Source organism: Camellia sinensis, chromosome 8 (genome assembly GCF_055761805.1).
Source record: "Camellia sinensis isolate YWXY chromosome 8, ASM5576180v1, whole genome shotgun sequence".
In the NCBI taxonomy this organism is placed as follows: Eukaryota; Viridiplantae; Streptophyta; class Magnoliopsida; order Ericales; family Theaceae; genus Camellia; species Camellia sinensis.
This window is the reverse complement of record NC_138968.1, coordinates 62,048,431-62,062,631: the sequence shown is the minus strand read 5'-3', so window position 1 is coordinate 62,062,631 and position 14,201 is coordinate 62,048,431. Positions and strand designations below refer to the sequence as shown.

The 14,201-nt window shown below is 44.6% G+C and overlaps 1 long non-coding RNA gene across 1 annotated transcript; it reads left to right on the top strand.

Annotated features, from left to right (window-relative positions):
• Positions 1-255: 255 nt before the first annotated feature.
• On the top strand, positions 256-1,680 carry LOC145796553 (uncharacterized). Its single transcript, XR_014337028.1, has 3 exons — positions 256-452; positions 976-1,052; positions 1,555-1,680. It is a non-coding gene; the product is annotated as an uncharacterized LOC145796553 (long non-coding RNA).
• The last annotated feature ends 12,521 nt before the right edge of the window (positions 1,681-14,201 follow it).

The following is a 14,201-nucleotide window of genomic DNA, read 5'->3' as shown; positions in this document are numbered from 1 at the left end:
TTAGTGGCCAATAGTTTATTTTCAGCGACGAAAAACAATTTTAGCCGCCGTAGGTAGAGATTTGGCTACCAAAATGCTTTAGTCGGCGATTGGGAAAAAAAAATTATTGGAGGGTTTTTTGAAATTTTGGAGGGTTTTACAAATTAATTGGCAGAGATCAACCAATGGGTGAGATCAATACCTCTCCAATGAAATATTAGGGTCATCTCTTTGTTTCAGAAGATGAAGGGTGGAGAATTCCAACTGCGCCGCCGTCCCACCGCCGCTCCTCCTCGCGTTCGCCGGCAATCGGAGCACCTCCTCCTCCTCCTCCGCCATCGCCATCGTGACTGCGGCGACCACCACTGCCTCCGCTACCACCTCCGTCGATGCCCTCTTTTCACGCCGCCGCCTCCTCCTCCTCCGCTGATCTTCACAGATCTGCAAATGTCCCTGAACCAAAATCGCTATATGTGAGAAAAATGATTGTTTATACATTTATTCATTTATTGTTAGATATATATGTAAACACTTTAAGTATGATCATATAATTGCTCTGAGAAGTCTATTGTTGTTGAATCTATTGGAGGTTGACCTTCAACGCTGTGAGTAAGATTTCAACGTAAATCAACTCTTTTTATAACCATGTTTTTCATCACTCTTGTTTCAATCTAAAGCATTTTTTTATGTAATCATATATATATGTGCTAGTTAGGTAGTGGTCATTCTTTGTAGATCCATATACAACTCTTGTTTTAGGACGGCTAGTATCAATAGTATATAGCATAAAAGGTTAGCAACATTGTTGTGTTCTCGTTAGTCTATGTCAATTCCGGGGAAGCAGATAAGCTGTTTGAGAAAATGTCTGTGATGGATTTTCAATCAAGGAACCCATATATAGAGCCAGAATTAGAGCATTTTGCGGCATTGTTCTGATACTGTGCATAGTTATGCTAGGATTTACACAGAGTTGGATAAACGTGGCTCAATTAACAGGGTCTTCAAACGTGACACCCTTTGGGGCTGTTTTGGAGATGGAATGATTGATGCTTCCCGGGTTTGAGTGATGAAAGGTATTGCGAAAACTGACGCTTCATGTTCCATTGTCTTTGATAATCTTTTCGTCTCTTTTTATTCATTTATTGTTTGTACATTTATTCATTTAATCCATATCCCAAGCTAATGCAGTGTCTCATTACTATTAATGTATCCCAAATCCTTTATGTGTTGAAGCCAATAAAATATGTAGGCATTGAAGTTTGGCAACCAATAATCATTTGAATTAGTATCCCAAATCGTTTGAATTAGTTTGTCATTCTTTCCATTTTTTTTAATTTTTTTAATTTTTTTTGATCAGGATATGACCTTTCCATCTGAATAAATCTAAAATTGTACTATTTGGGAGTAATATTTGGGAGGGACTTTGCTCTATTTATTGGACAAGGAGTTGCTTATCATGTTCAACACTTGACTGGGTTGAAGAGCAGCATACGTCCTTTTTTCTTCAAATCATGGCAGTAATCTGGTTTCACTTATTTCTTCTTATTGTTAACAAAATATTGTTTCTCTGTTCAGGTTCCCAGAGAGTCCTTGCTTTTTGCCATTCCTGCTTTCGGTGGTGTGGTTTCTTGGGAGGGGGAAGAGTCTCCATTTAACGAATCTGACTAGAGCATTACTCATCAGGTCTTTCACTTTGCACACTGTAGACGTCCCTGAACGCCCCGAGGGGACGAGGTCCCCCGTTCCGTTCGATATTGGGCTCACTACAGTTCGGACTCTCAAATTGTCACGGTTCTAAGTCTGAACCAAAGAGTCCAAATCCGGCAAATCGTTTTGAGAAAATAGATTTTTGAAAGAAGTGTCAAACATGGACTGCTTTGCCAGATACAGAGTCGCCACCTAAATATTTTATTTTGGGGAAATTTAGGAAACCCTGACTCGTTTGCCTAAGGCCACTTGTCCGTCATTACCAAAGTTGTCTCGGCTCGGGAACTTGGGTACGATTGGGGAAGGTCACTTCGTGAGCACCCCCGCTCGGCCGATCAAAGATCGGCCTCTACTAACCATGATATCTTTTTTTGAAAACATTATGCGTTCTTATTCCGGTTATTAGCCTAGATTTACTAGGTGATGCGCACAGCATACAAGTATAGACTGGATCGCCTGAATTGGAACAAAACATTTCATGTTTGTTTGTTTGAAAATGGTTTGATGGTACTACTCGCAAGTAGGCTAAGATGTGGATTTGTCACCCTCAGGTGGGCTTAGAAAACATGATTTTGCCACTATCTAGTGGGCTTAAAACTCACAATTAATGAATTGTTCCAATTCAAATAACCCAACCTTCACCCACAGGCATTCAGGCAGTTTATATCACTTAAGCACATAGCCTCATGGTAAGCATGCTATCATGGCATTCACTCACACGCATGCAAGGATGCTAAAGCGTAAAACTTACCGAATACTCCAAGCCAAAACAGAAGCTAGGTTAGAAATCCATGCATGATCCTAACTAGACAGAAATGTCTAATGCAACACATGCAAAAATGCAACTATAGCAGGCTCGACTATTCTAAACATGGCATATGAAATGCTACAGCTAACATGTATTCAACTTGAAATTGAAAAAACATTGCAGTTAGTATGATGCGCCGAGCCCGGTGCATGCAAAACAGATGAATGAATGCAAACATGCTATCATACTGTATGCTAATTGAAATATGCCCTAATCTAACCATCATAAGCTGGTAAATAAAAGGGAGAAAGACGTGGGGTTGGAAGACATACATCACACACACGTACACTTATTACAATATTGCCCTCACGCGGAGGGTCCGAACAAATAATATACAGTCCCGAATGAATATTACAGTCCAAATAATTACAAAATCCTAATTAATTAACAAATTAAACTAGGTAAGCTGTAAACTAGCATGCACGCCAGGGACTGCCTCGACTCTGCTCCGGATGATGAATGATGCATGCTCGGGTTGCCCTGCGCGGAGAATCCCTCGCGATGCCCCAATTAGCCTCTGTTTGCAATTATTCTCGGGATGCGTGCCAAGCTCCGGAAGGCTGTCGATTTCTGATTTGCTGCAACAGAGAGCAACAAAGGGGCATGACAAAGTATTTTCACATATGTATGCTTAACTACTCTTCAGGGAGTGTAGTCCTCGATCCTCGTGCCACCAATCACGCATATCGATGTATGATGGCCGAGGAGTCGATTTGCACGACTTGATATGAAATGAATGCACATATAAACATAACAAGACCGAGGCTCCATCATGGATAATCTGGAGTGTCGACGACCAGGAATTGAGACACATTCCGTCACTCGGAGTACAGAACGTACCTCGTTTCCCGTGCTTGGGCTAATTCCTATCCCAAGCACAATGCAATATGCATGACATGCATGAATGCAACTAATATACAACCTAGCATGCACAATGCTATGAAATGGCATACACAATGCACAATGTAACATGGCATACACGATGCTCTGACATACAACCTAGCATACGCAATGCTGTAAAATGAAATGGCATACTCAATGCACAATGGACTTACACCAACATGAGTGGACCTCAGCCACACTCACATAGGAGGCCATTAGGTGAAAATGAGACACTCGAGATGCGTGCACACATGCACGCAAACCGAGGACCGATCCTAAGGCACCAAATGCCACTCTAACAAGACATGGCAAGGCATGGCATGAAATATGGTATGCAAACATGCAAATTTCGGCGCTGGAATATGATGCTAAACAGCCTCGAAACATGGCAATATGGCACCCGATGCATGGAATGAGACCTGAAACATGAAATTAGGTACATGGAATGACCTATGGCTATGCAAAGCATGCATTATTTGAACATAAAGTGTGAAGACAGAATCAAGATACTCCCAAAAAAGCATATTTACAGTTTAAAGCAAGGCCAAAAAGTGAACACAAATAGGGCTAAGTTAATATGCAAAAATGGCCCCAAAAGAGAGATAATGAAGAAAGTAGCATCTTATGGCCCTAAATGGCCAAGAGCCCTTCAACAAAGTTGAAGCGGGGCTCAAAATGAAGCACTTTACAGTTTACAACAAGCCACGAAAACAAACACAAGTATGGCTAAACTATCATGCAAGAAAAGGCCCAAAAGAGGGGTAAAGAGACAAGTAGCAGCTTCTGTTCTCAAACAGAGGAGAGCCCTTCAACAAAGTTGAAGAGCGGCTCAAAACAAGACATTTCACAGTTTATGGAAGAGTCCAAAATAGCTTACAAATGAGCCTAAACTACCATGCAAAAATTGGCCCAAAAGAGAGATAAAGAGGCAAGTGGCAGTAGGGGACCTCAAACAGAGAAGAGACCTTCAACAATGTTGAAGAGAGGCTCAAAAAAAGACTATTTATAGTTTGTCTTGGAGCCCAGAAATGATCAAAAACAAGGCTAATATATCATACAAGTGGTAGTAGGAGACCTCAAACAGCAGGAGGTCCTTAATAAAACATGAAAAGAGGCTCAAAATATGACTATTTACAGTTAGGGTCAAAGCCCAAAAGTGTAAGAAAGTATGGCTTAGATATGGAACAAAACAAGGCAAGAAAGAGGGAAAATGGGACTCACCTTTGTAGAACCAAGCTTCAATGATTTTTGGACCAAGTTTAGAAGCTCTTCACCTCTGGAAATCAGCTTCAAAGGTCTGGAATGGAGTATGGAGGCTTTGTGCTATGAGGTAGTGTAGAAATGGTGTAGGAAACTTGGGGTTTTGGAGCTTGGAATAGAGAGAGAGAGAGAGAGAGAGATATAATGCAAGAGCCTTAAAGCAAATTTTGCAACCTCTGAAAACATAGCTGGGGGTGCTGGTTATATAGGCAAAGGAGTGGAGGAAAAAGGGAGGAAAATGAAATTCAAATTTCCCCCAAAAAATAGGCCTAAAAGAGAGATAAAGAGGCAAGTGGTAGCTGCCGGCCTCAAACTGAAGAGAGCCCTTCAAAAAAGTTGAAGAGGGGCTCAAAACAAGACATTTTACAGTTTATGACCAAGTCCGAAACAGCTCACAAATAAGCCTAAAATACCATGCAAAAATAGGCCTAAAAGAGAGTTAAAGAGGCAAGTGATAGTAGGAAACCTCAAACAGCAAAATGTCCTTAATCAAACATGAAAAGAAGCTCAAAATATGACTATTTACAGTTTGGGTCGGAGCCCAAAAATGCTTGCAAGCAAGGCTTAGATATAGAGCAAGGTAGGAACAAAAAAGAGGAAAAGAAGCTTACCCTTGAAGACCAATGAACCAGCAGCTCTTGGTCTGAGAAATGGTACTCCTAAGCTCTGAAAAACAGCTCCAAGTCGTTGGAATGGATGGTGGTGGGGTGTATACCAAAAACCGGAGCAAACGGAGGTGGTTAAGCGGTCGCGAACCGAGGCACACAGCCGACGGTTCCGAAAACCGGGAACCGGGCACCGAAACGGGAAAAACGGCCTACGACCACGAAACGTAGCCTACGGCCACTGATAGATGATCTACGAGACCTCTCCCTCCCTCCGGGAAGAGAAGACGGAGAAAACGAGACCTGGTTCGCAAACCGAGGCAAAGCACAAAAGAGTCCGGAAGTCCGAAGGCAAGGCTCACGGCCGAGACTCTGCAACCTCTGAACGAGCACAATATGTAACATCACCTAGCGCTCAATCGGTGACGTCTGAGTCTTACGGTCGGTCAAAAATGGGGTGTCTACAGTTGCCCCTCTTTGACAGAACTCGAAAGTCGTAAGTGACGGGAGTGAATGTCAAAGCCTAGAGACGACCCGTTTTTGACAAAGCCGAAGACTTAGACAAACATACTAGATAACAAAGAAATGTGCCAGCAGGCATGCCCGCAGGAGGGGGGCAAGATGCAAAATGATATGCAGGAAGATTTTGATAATTGGACTTATACGCTACGCGAAGCCAGTTTGATAATTGGACTTATACGCTACGCGAAGCCGGTTTGAAAATTGAGAACTCATGCAATGCACTGCAATGTAGTGGCTAAGATGCAATATAATAGCTAAGAGGTAAAGGTATCTTACAGGGGCAATTGGTAATGACTTACCTCGGCAATGTCCTACCTCATGCTGATGTGGGAATCTTCATCTTCTTCTCAGTTGAACCACAGGTACTACTTTTCTCCCTGACTATGGTTGCAGCTTTCCCTATTCTCCAACAGGGTGACAGACTAGGTTGGTTCAGTATCCAGAATTGAGGCGCATACACATGCTATCTCAATCTATGGGGCTGCCATACAAATTTCAAGCCGAGGATATACCCCTGGGTATTTAAACCAGACTTTAGTCTCGGAAATCCCGAACCTTTGTGTTCTAGGCATGAGCCATTCGAACTCTAGTTTCCACTGTCTCTGTTGGTCTCCTAGGAACTCACTACTAACACAGGAAGGTGGCTATACCAGACTATCGAAAGTCGTTCGGGCACGACAAACACCAAAGGAATTGCACCTTTAAAGGATTTAAGGTCTCCTAGACTGGGGAGTGCACAAGACAGTGCGAATAAAGATGCAGGATTTAAGGTCTCCTTAGACCGGAGGATTTAAGGTCTCCTAGACCAGACAGTAAAATAGATACGATGTAATAGATGTGGTGCAATAGATGCAAAGGGTGAACACACGCCAACCACGCTGGACTCGTGAGTGGAGGAAGAACAAAGAAAATCAAATCAGGAGCGCGTTCCATGCATCCTAAGATAAATTTCAAACACGCTGAAATCGTGTGAGGGAAAAGAACACTCTAACCATGCTGAAATCGTGAGAAGAGGTCCGAAAACAATTGCTCAAGTGCGCACACAATGCAACTAGAGATAAAATCTAAACACGCTGAAATCGTGTGAGAAACGGACACTCAAACCACGCTGAAATCGTGAGAGGAGGTCCAAACACAAACCGCCCAGCGCGTCTACAACGCAACCTGGGATAAATTCTAAATACGCTGAAATCGCGTAAGGAACAGGACACTCAAACCACGCTAAAATCGTGAGAGGAGGCCCAAACAACAACCGCCCAGGTGCGCGCACAACGCAACCTGAGATAAAATCCAAACACGTTGAAATCGTGTGAGGAAGGGGACACTCAAACCACGCTAAAATCGTGAGAAGAGGCCCAAACAACAACCGCCCAGGTGCGCGCACAACGCAACCTGAGATAAAATCCAAACACGCTGAAATCGTGTGAGGAAGGGGACACTCAAACCACGCTGAAATCGTGAGAAGAGGTCCGAAAACAACCGCCCAGGTGCATACACAACGCAACCTGAGATGAATTCCAAACACGCTAAAAACGCGTAAGGAACGGAACACTCAAACCACGCTGAAATCGTGAGAGGAGGTCCAAACAACAACCGCCCAGGTGTATACACAACGCAACCTGAGATGAATTCCAAGCACGCTAAAAACGCGTAAGGAATGGAACACTCAAACCACGCTGAAATCGTGAGAGGAGGTCCAAACAACAACTGCCCAGGTGCGCACACAACGCAACCTGAGAAAGTCCCAGAGGACAACAATTCTAAACGCAGCACGGCGCAAAAGGATATAAGATAACGCAAGATACAAATAAACGCAGCAAGTGCGATGATACAATACATGTTACAAGCAATGTAGAGCATGATGTTTAGGGAATGCAATGAATAGACAAAGCGGCACTCTAGAAAGCACCTTATGGAGTGAGTGGCGGTAAACCGCTTTACTCTGACGGGGAACGGTACTCAGGGAGAGCACTTTTGATCGCCATTCTGGCTTGAAACAGTGAAACAGTCAACACAGCATTCTGTTCAATTTGAACACACAGCTCGTATCGGCATACTGCTCATTCTGAACACGCAGCTCATAACACAGTATTCGGTTTACTCGGCACACAGCTCAGTCTGAACAGACAGTCCGATCTGAAAAGACGGGATGTAAAAACGGAACCTGTAGAAGTTGAAACAAACTCGGATGCTCCAACTTTTCCCTCTTTTCTTTTGCTTTGCAGTCTGGAACCCATATAGCTTCAGATAGGTCCTTGTTTTACTGTTCTCACATGACCTGGGTAGAACCCTGCGTTTTTTTTTTTTGAAAGAACAAAATCTTGTTTTGCACAAATGTAGAGAACGACACGGCACTCCTAAGCACAAAACGATTCATTTTGAAATTGAGAAATGAATTCTTAACCGGGTATTGAGCCTACAACTGACCACAGCCAAAAAGATTGAACAATGAAAAACAAAAGGTAAACAACCTAAACACATCGAGACACACTCGGAATGACTCAAAGCAAGAATTGAGACAAACAAAACAAAAGACATGACACACAGACGTGTTACCAAGACAAGAGACCTCTCAGTTCGCGAGGAGCCAGTTTCTCCGGGTATTGTTTCCCACCCTTCCTTATTTGTGATTCTCACATCACTCGGCCCTCAGGCTCGGCTTTTCTCACAAAACCCTTTTCCTCACTTTTTCTCTCAGTGCACATCTCTCTATTCTTTAATCTCTCATTTTTTATCCCTCCCCTGGGTGGTTGATGGATAAACAAGAAGTTGCGGGCTCTTGCCCCTAGCATTCTGCTAGATTCTCTTTCTTCTGCGCACAGCTAGTGAATTCCTCCCACAGAGGAATTGCGCTACAACTGGGTGTGTAGCAAATCTGCAGCTGACATCGGCTGTCGATGCTCTGCCGAGGAGTTTGGATGTGGTTAGATCTGCCCAGATGAGGGAGTGGGATATCTTGATCCATTCCAGTTCGTGCTTCGCACTCGGCTCGATACCTCGTTGCTTAGAGGATGAGAGAGCTTTCAGCTCCTTTGTTGACAGTTTCAACTGTGCCCTTTTCTAGCAGGGAGAGTGCCCTTCTTGGCCAGTATGGTGCCCTTTCTGGCAAATGCACTGACAACCGGGGGGGGAAAGACAGGAAGCCTGACTCAACTGTGCCCCTAGTTCATTATTTTGACCATTTTTTGTTTTTGACATTCTGCTAAAACAATTTTGACCAACATGAGAGTTAGATTAACACACTTGTTCAATTTTTAATTTGAAATCATGCAAGTCAGGTTATGAGCACTGAAAATTTTCCTTTTTTAGGTCCAAGAAATGGTCTAGTTTGGGAAAATGAAATAATTTTCGAGAAATTAGTCAACCTCAGTAAAAATTTTCAAAAACTATTTTTGCAAACGGCCACTGCTCAACGAGCACGGAACCTACTCTTGAGATGCACAACCTCATATCCGAAGGAAAATTGCCCCTTGCCTGAAGGACACTGCATGGCAACGGAAAGTTGCCCCTTGTTTGAATGACGCCGCAGCATACTGAATGGCAACAGAAAGTTACCCCATGTTTAGATGCTGCCGCAGCGCATTGTAATCAGTCCTCAGAGTGACGATCATAACCGAACCCTCGGATACAGAGAAGGCAAAGATGATCAAAACCATTACATGGACACAGTCGATTTGGATTGTTTTACCGCTGGACTTCAGAATGAAGTTGCCTACGTATCCCAAAGATGGGAATCAAGCCTTACGTAGTTCGAGGGTTAAGGTACACTCGGGTATTAACCTCTCCTTTTGCGCTCTAACTTTTGCCATGGCCGTCCTTCCGGGTTTTCAACCTTGCGAGCTTTGTTTTTCTTTTCATTTCTTTTCATTTTTTTTTCTTTTTCTCTTTTTTTTTTTTGTTCTTTGCATTTTTCTTTTTTTTTTTTGTTCTTTTTGTTCTTTTTCTTGCTCTAACTTTTGTCTGGGTCGCCCTTCCGGGTTTTCGGCCCAGTGAGCCTCTCAAGGGTAAAAGTGTAGCTTGGTCCATGTCAAATGGTTCTGAGATCTTGAATCCGTCTGAATCCAAGAGAGTGGCTGTTGTTCGCTGACGATGTTGGAGTCCATCCAACGGGGGCTGAATTTGCCCCCAGTGTTGTGGATAGGAACTTGGTTGTCCTTCAGCAATGTCTTCTTCTTTCCTCCCTTCCGGGGTTTGGCATTCTTGTCGATCTTCGTTGATTTGTGGAACGATCCGTCTTCGGCTCTTCGAGCACAATCTGGCATCTTTCGCCCCTAGTTCGAGTGGTGCTTCTGATCTAGCTTTGCAAGCTTCTTTTGACGACATCTGATCTTCTTGATCTGACTTCCCTGCTGCTAATTCATGGGCTGCTTCGACTCTGGCCACTCAGGCGTCACATTGTAGTTGACCGTTGAACGTTCTGAATTCAAGTTCAAGGTTTTGAAAGTAGAGGGGTCGAGTCTCGAGGCTGAGAGCGATCCTAAGCTGCACAATCTCAAGAGCGATTCCACACAGGTCTTCGCAGGATCGCGCAAAATATTTTTTGAAATCTTTTAAGAAAGCGACCAGTCGCTCGCGCTGAAGACAGTGTAGAACCAATCTGGATCAAGCTAGGATCCTTCCCAGTACTCACACTAACAAGCATAATCTCAATTATTAAGGGCTTAGCATGCCTCTCTTTCTCTCAATTTGATCAAAGTTTTGCAAATCCCGAGGAATTCCTTCCTCTTTGTTTTCATTACAATGTTCAAAACGTTTTGAAGAACTTAGGTCAATGCAATGATCTTCAAAGCACAGAAAAGCAGGTGAAAAGCACTGTCGTTTCATTCAGAACTTCTGGCACAACTGGCACAAGGCAGAAGCGAACACAAGAATGTGAAAATCACTGTTGTTCATTCAAATCTGTTGGCATTACTGGCTCCAAGACAGAAACAGACTCAAAAGAAAGCAAAACGACAAACACAAAACAAAACAGTGATGGCCGAGGTAACACCCCCGGAATCACCTGACTCTAACAAAACAAGACTGACTCGGTACAACAAGACAGACCCAACTGACTCAGTAAGAAAAGACTAACTCTGTACAAAGCAACAAGACTGACCCAATACCCAAGTCAGACAGTACAAATTAACAACATTCACAAATGTGCTCAAAACAGTGCATGCCATTCCTACGTCTGGAGTTAATCGAGCGCCACCCGCAGCTGGTTCATTCCCCGATCACATCACATTATCCCCCAAGTTCACCGATCTAGTGCCGATAGACTTTGCAGGACCTGACGCGAAGATGACCTTTTTATCAATCAGATCTTGTATTTCATGGTGAAGACGAAGACACATGTCAGTGTCATGGCCGGCTTGTTGATGAAAGACACAGTACTTCGCCGGGTTGTGGGAGAGAGGAAGTTTATTCAGTAATGGCCGCGGCTCCAGGGGCTTCAGATGCCCCTTTTCGATCAGGACCCTCAGGGCCGTTGACAGAGACATGTCCAATGGGGTGAACACCCTCTGGCCCCGAGGTGGGTATTTGGCAGGTTGTGAGCTGGTTGTGTTGGATGTACCGGCGAAAGGGTCGGTAGGTGCTGACTTTTGATGATCTCTTCCGAGTGTAGGATTGGAGCTGAAAAGGGTGTTTTCTGGTACAACATCTCTTGTCTCGGCTTGCCCCTTGATTCAGACTGCCCCCAACTTGAGTGGCAAAAGTATCATCCACAGTTTTTGTAACCACTGCAAGCACTTGCTATTTGTTTAGTCCTTCGGCCTTCAAAGCCTCAACAGCCCGTTGAAGGTGTTCATGGGGATCCATGTCCGCCCCTATCTTGTTCTTTCCACTCGCCTCCACTTTGCCAAGGGATTGGCATTCCTCAAATACAGCCCATTCCAAGACTGGGGAGCCTTTTGACATGAACTCCCTGGTATGTGATGTGGTTGATGACGGAGCCGATGTCCCGGAGGCCAAATCTGTCACAGTTCTCTGAAGATCTTCGATCATTCTCTTCAGCTCAGAAGTAGTGGGTTCACGGGTTTGAGATGATTGGGGTCCAGGTGCATCCATCATGCATAAGTCCATGCTTTATGGAATGAACACCTCAGGCTTGGGTAGATGGGCTGGGGTGATGTATACGTTGGGGTCGAAGATGGATGGTAGTGTATGGATGAGGTTGAGGTGGGGAGGTGACGAGTCAGTACTATCTTGAGGTCCTTTGGGTGGAGCTAGGGTCTCTTCATCAATAAGATCCTGAGTCTTATGACGGAGGCGGATGCAACGGTTCGTATCATGACCATGTTGTTGATGATAGGCACAGTATTTAGCTGGGTCATATCTTGGTGGAAGAGGATTTGGAAGGGGTTAGGGTTCTAGGAGTTCTAGGTGCCCTTCTTCTTGCTGCTTTTTCAAAGCTTGGGAGAGACTCATGTAAAGAGGATGGAATTTTCGGGCTTAGGGCCGAGTTGAAGTGGTTAGTTTTTGGTCATTGAGGGAAGTGGTGATAGCGTCTACTTCTGAGCATTTCGCAGCTGTGCTACCATCAGTAGTAGCATTGGAACCGCGAGCAACATTCCTCTTCGAAGGCTCATTATCTTCTGCAAAGATCCCTTGTCTGATGGCATCCTCAAGTTGAACCCCCATTTCATGAAGGGCTGGAAAGGTAAACAGAGGTAGAACGACCATCTTTTGCAGCAACTTGCCATGCAGATTTCGAACAATCATCCTGATCTGATCTTTGTCGGAAGGCCTTGTAGTCATCATTGAGGCCTTTGCTCTCCATCTTGTCACGAACTCTGAGAAACCCTCCTTTGGCTCTTGGCGAGTGACTTCGAGATCACGAGTCGTGACCTCGATCTGTGTGTTGTAGGAGTATTGAGCAATAAAGGCCTCAGCCAACCCTTCCCAATTCTGTTTCATAGAGTTCTCCAATTTTCCATACCAGATTACGGCTATCCCAGACAAGGTTCGGCCGAATAGTGACAATTTCTGGGCTGTGGTCAAACCCATTGGCCTCAAGATATCAGAAAACAGTTTGAGGTGCACCATTAGGTCTTCAGAGCCATCAAATCGATCGATATACGACATTTTGAACCGCTCTGGCAAGGTCACCACTGAGTCGGTATAACCATCCTCTATATCAGGAATAGAGCGGGCCCCCTGAGACTTTTTGAACAATTTCTTAAGCTTGCTCACTTTCAATGCTGTGGGGTCCGTCTCGAACTCAAAGGGGGAGTCTGGCAGGTTGGTGGGTGTTTTACACAGTTCAGGTAGCACCGAGGGTGGAGCTGGCCCATATGGAATGTCCGTATCATCCTGGACATGGGTTGCCTCCCCGAGTATGGGAACTCTTGGTGGGGGAGGAGCCTGGTGTGAAGTAAATACTCCAGTTTGCTGCTCTAACCTGGCAATTGTCTCTGCCTGTTGGGCTATGACCACGGCCTGTTACTTGGTGAATTCCGCTTGACGGACAGCATCTTGCTGCATGGCTTTCATACTATCCTGGAGTTGGCGCACCATCTCTTCCAGATCTGACATATTGTCCTGATCTAACTGAGCAACTGGTATACCTGTGTCTGCAGTAGGCTCCGAAATCTCAACCTGGCTGTTCAAAGAGACCACTGAGCTGGTAGCTGCTGTACTGGTGGTCTGTGCCTGACCGACCTTTTCACCCTGCCTCTGGTAAAGGAACACTGATTGCCTTTGAACTGAATCTTTGACCCGACAAAGTCTATCAACACAAGTTCGGTGTACCCGGGGGATATTGGAGCCCTCTAAAGCTATGGTTCCCAGACTACCTAGTAAAAGAGAAAACATGCAGCATCTCAGCCCGATTTCACGATAACCCATATGAGCAGAGTTGAATGATTGTGCGTCCTACAGAATTCTGCCCAAAATTCTACCCGTAAACTGATACCCTCAGGTGAACTGAATCCCAAAGTACTGAACTGGTGCCCGCAGGCCTGATGCCCAAACTTGTAGACTGATACATGCATTCCTATAGAGACGCACTCTAAAAGCACATAGCAGACAAGTGAGAGCCAAAACACCCCTATGTTGGGGTAGGGTTTCCCTGTCCTATTTTGTCAGGAGCTAGGGTTTCACTACGCACGCAGCGGTTTCAAACGACCTACAATCGGGTAAGCAACCTGTCCTAGCTTGCAATGGTCACTACGGATTCCGAATATGCACTAGGTCGAATGGTCAAAAGGGTGCCCCGGTAAAACCGGGGTTTGTGTTCCCATACTGGTAGAGTCCACAACCGGTCAGCCTTATGGTCATGCCTTGACAAGACAAGCCTCCGGCAAACCGTTCAGGAATAGCAGATGGAAAACACGGTGTCCTAGACGCACCAATGCAAATGCAATGCAAAGAAACACATAAGTGTAATCAAAACAAGATATCATGAGTTCGAGTCAAGTTCTCTAAATCCCCAGCAGAGTCGCCAGAAATTGTAG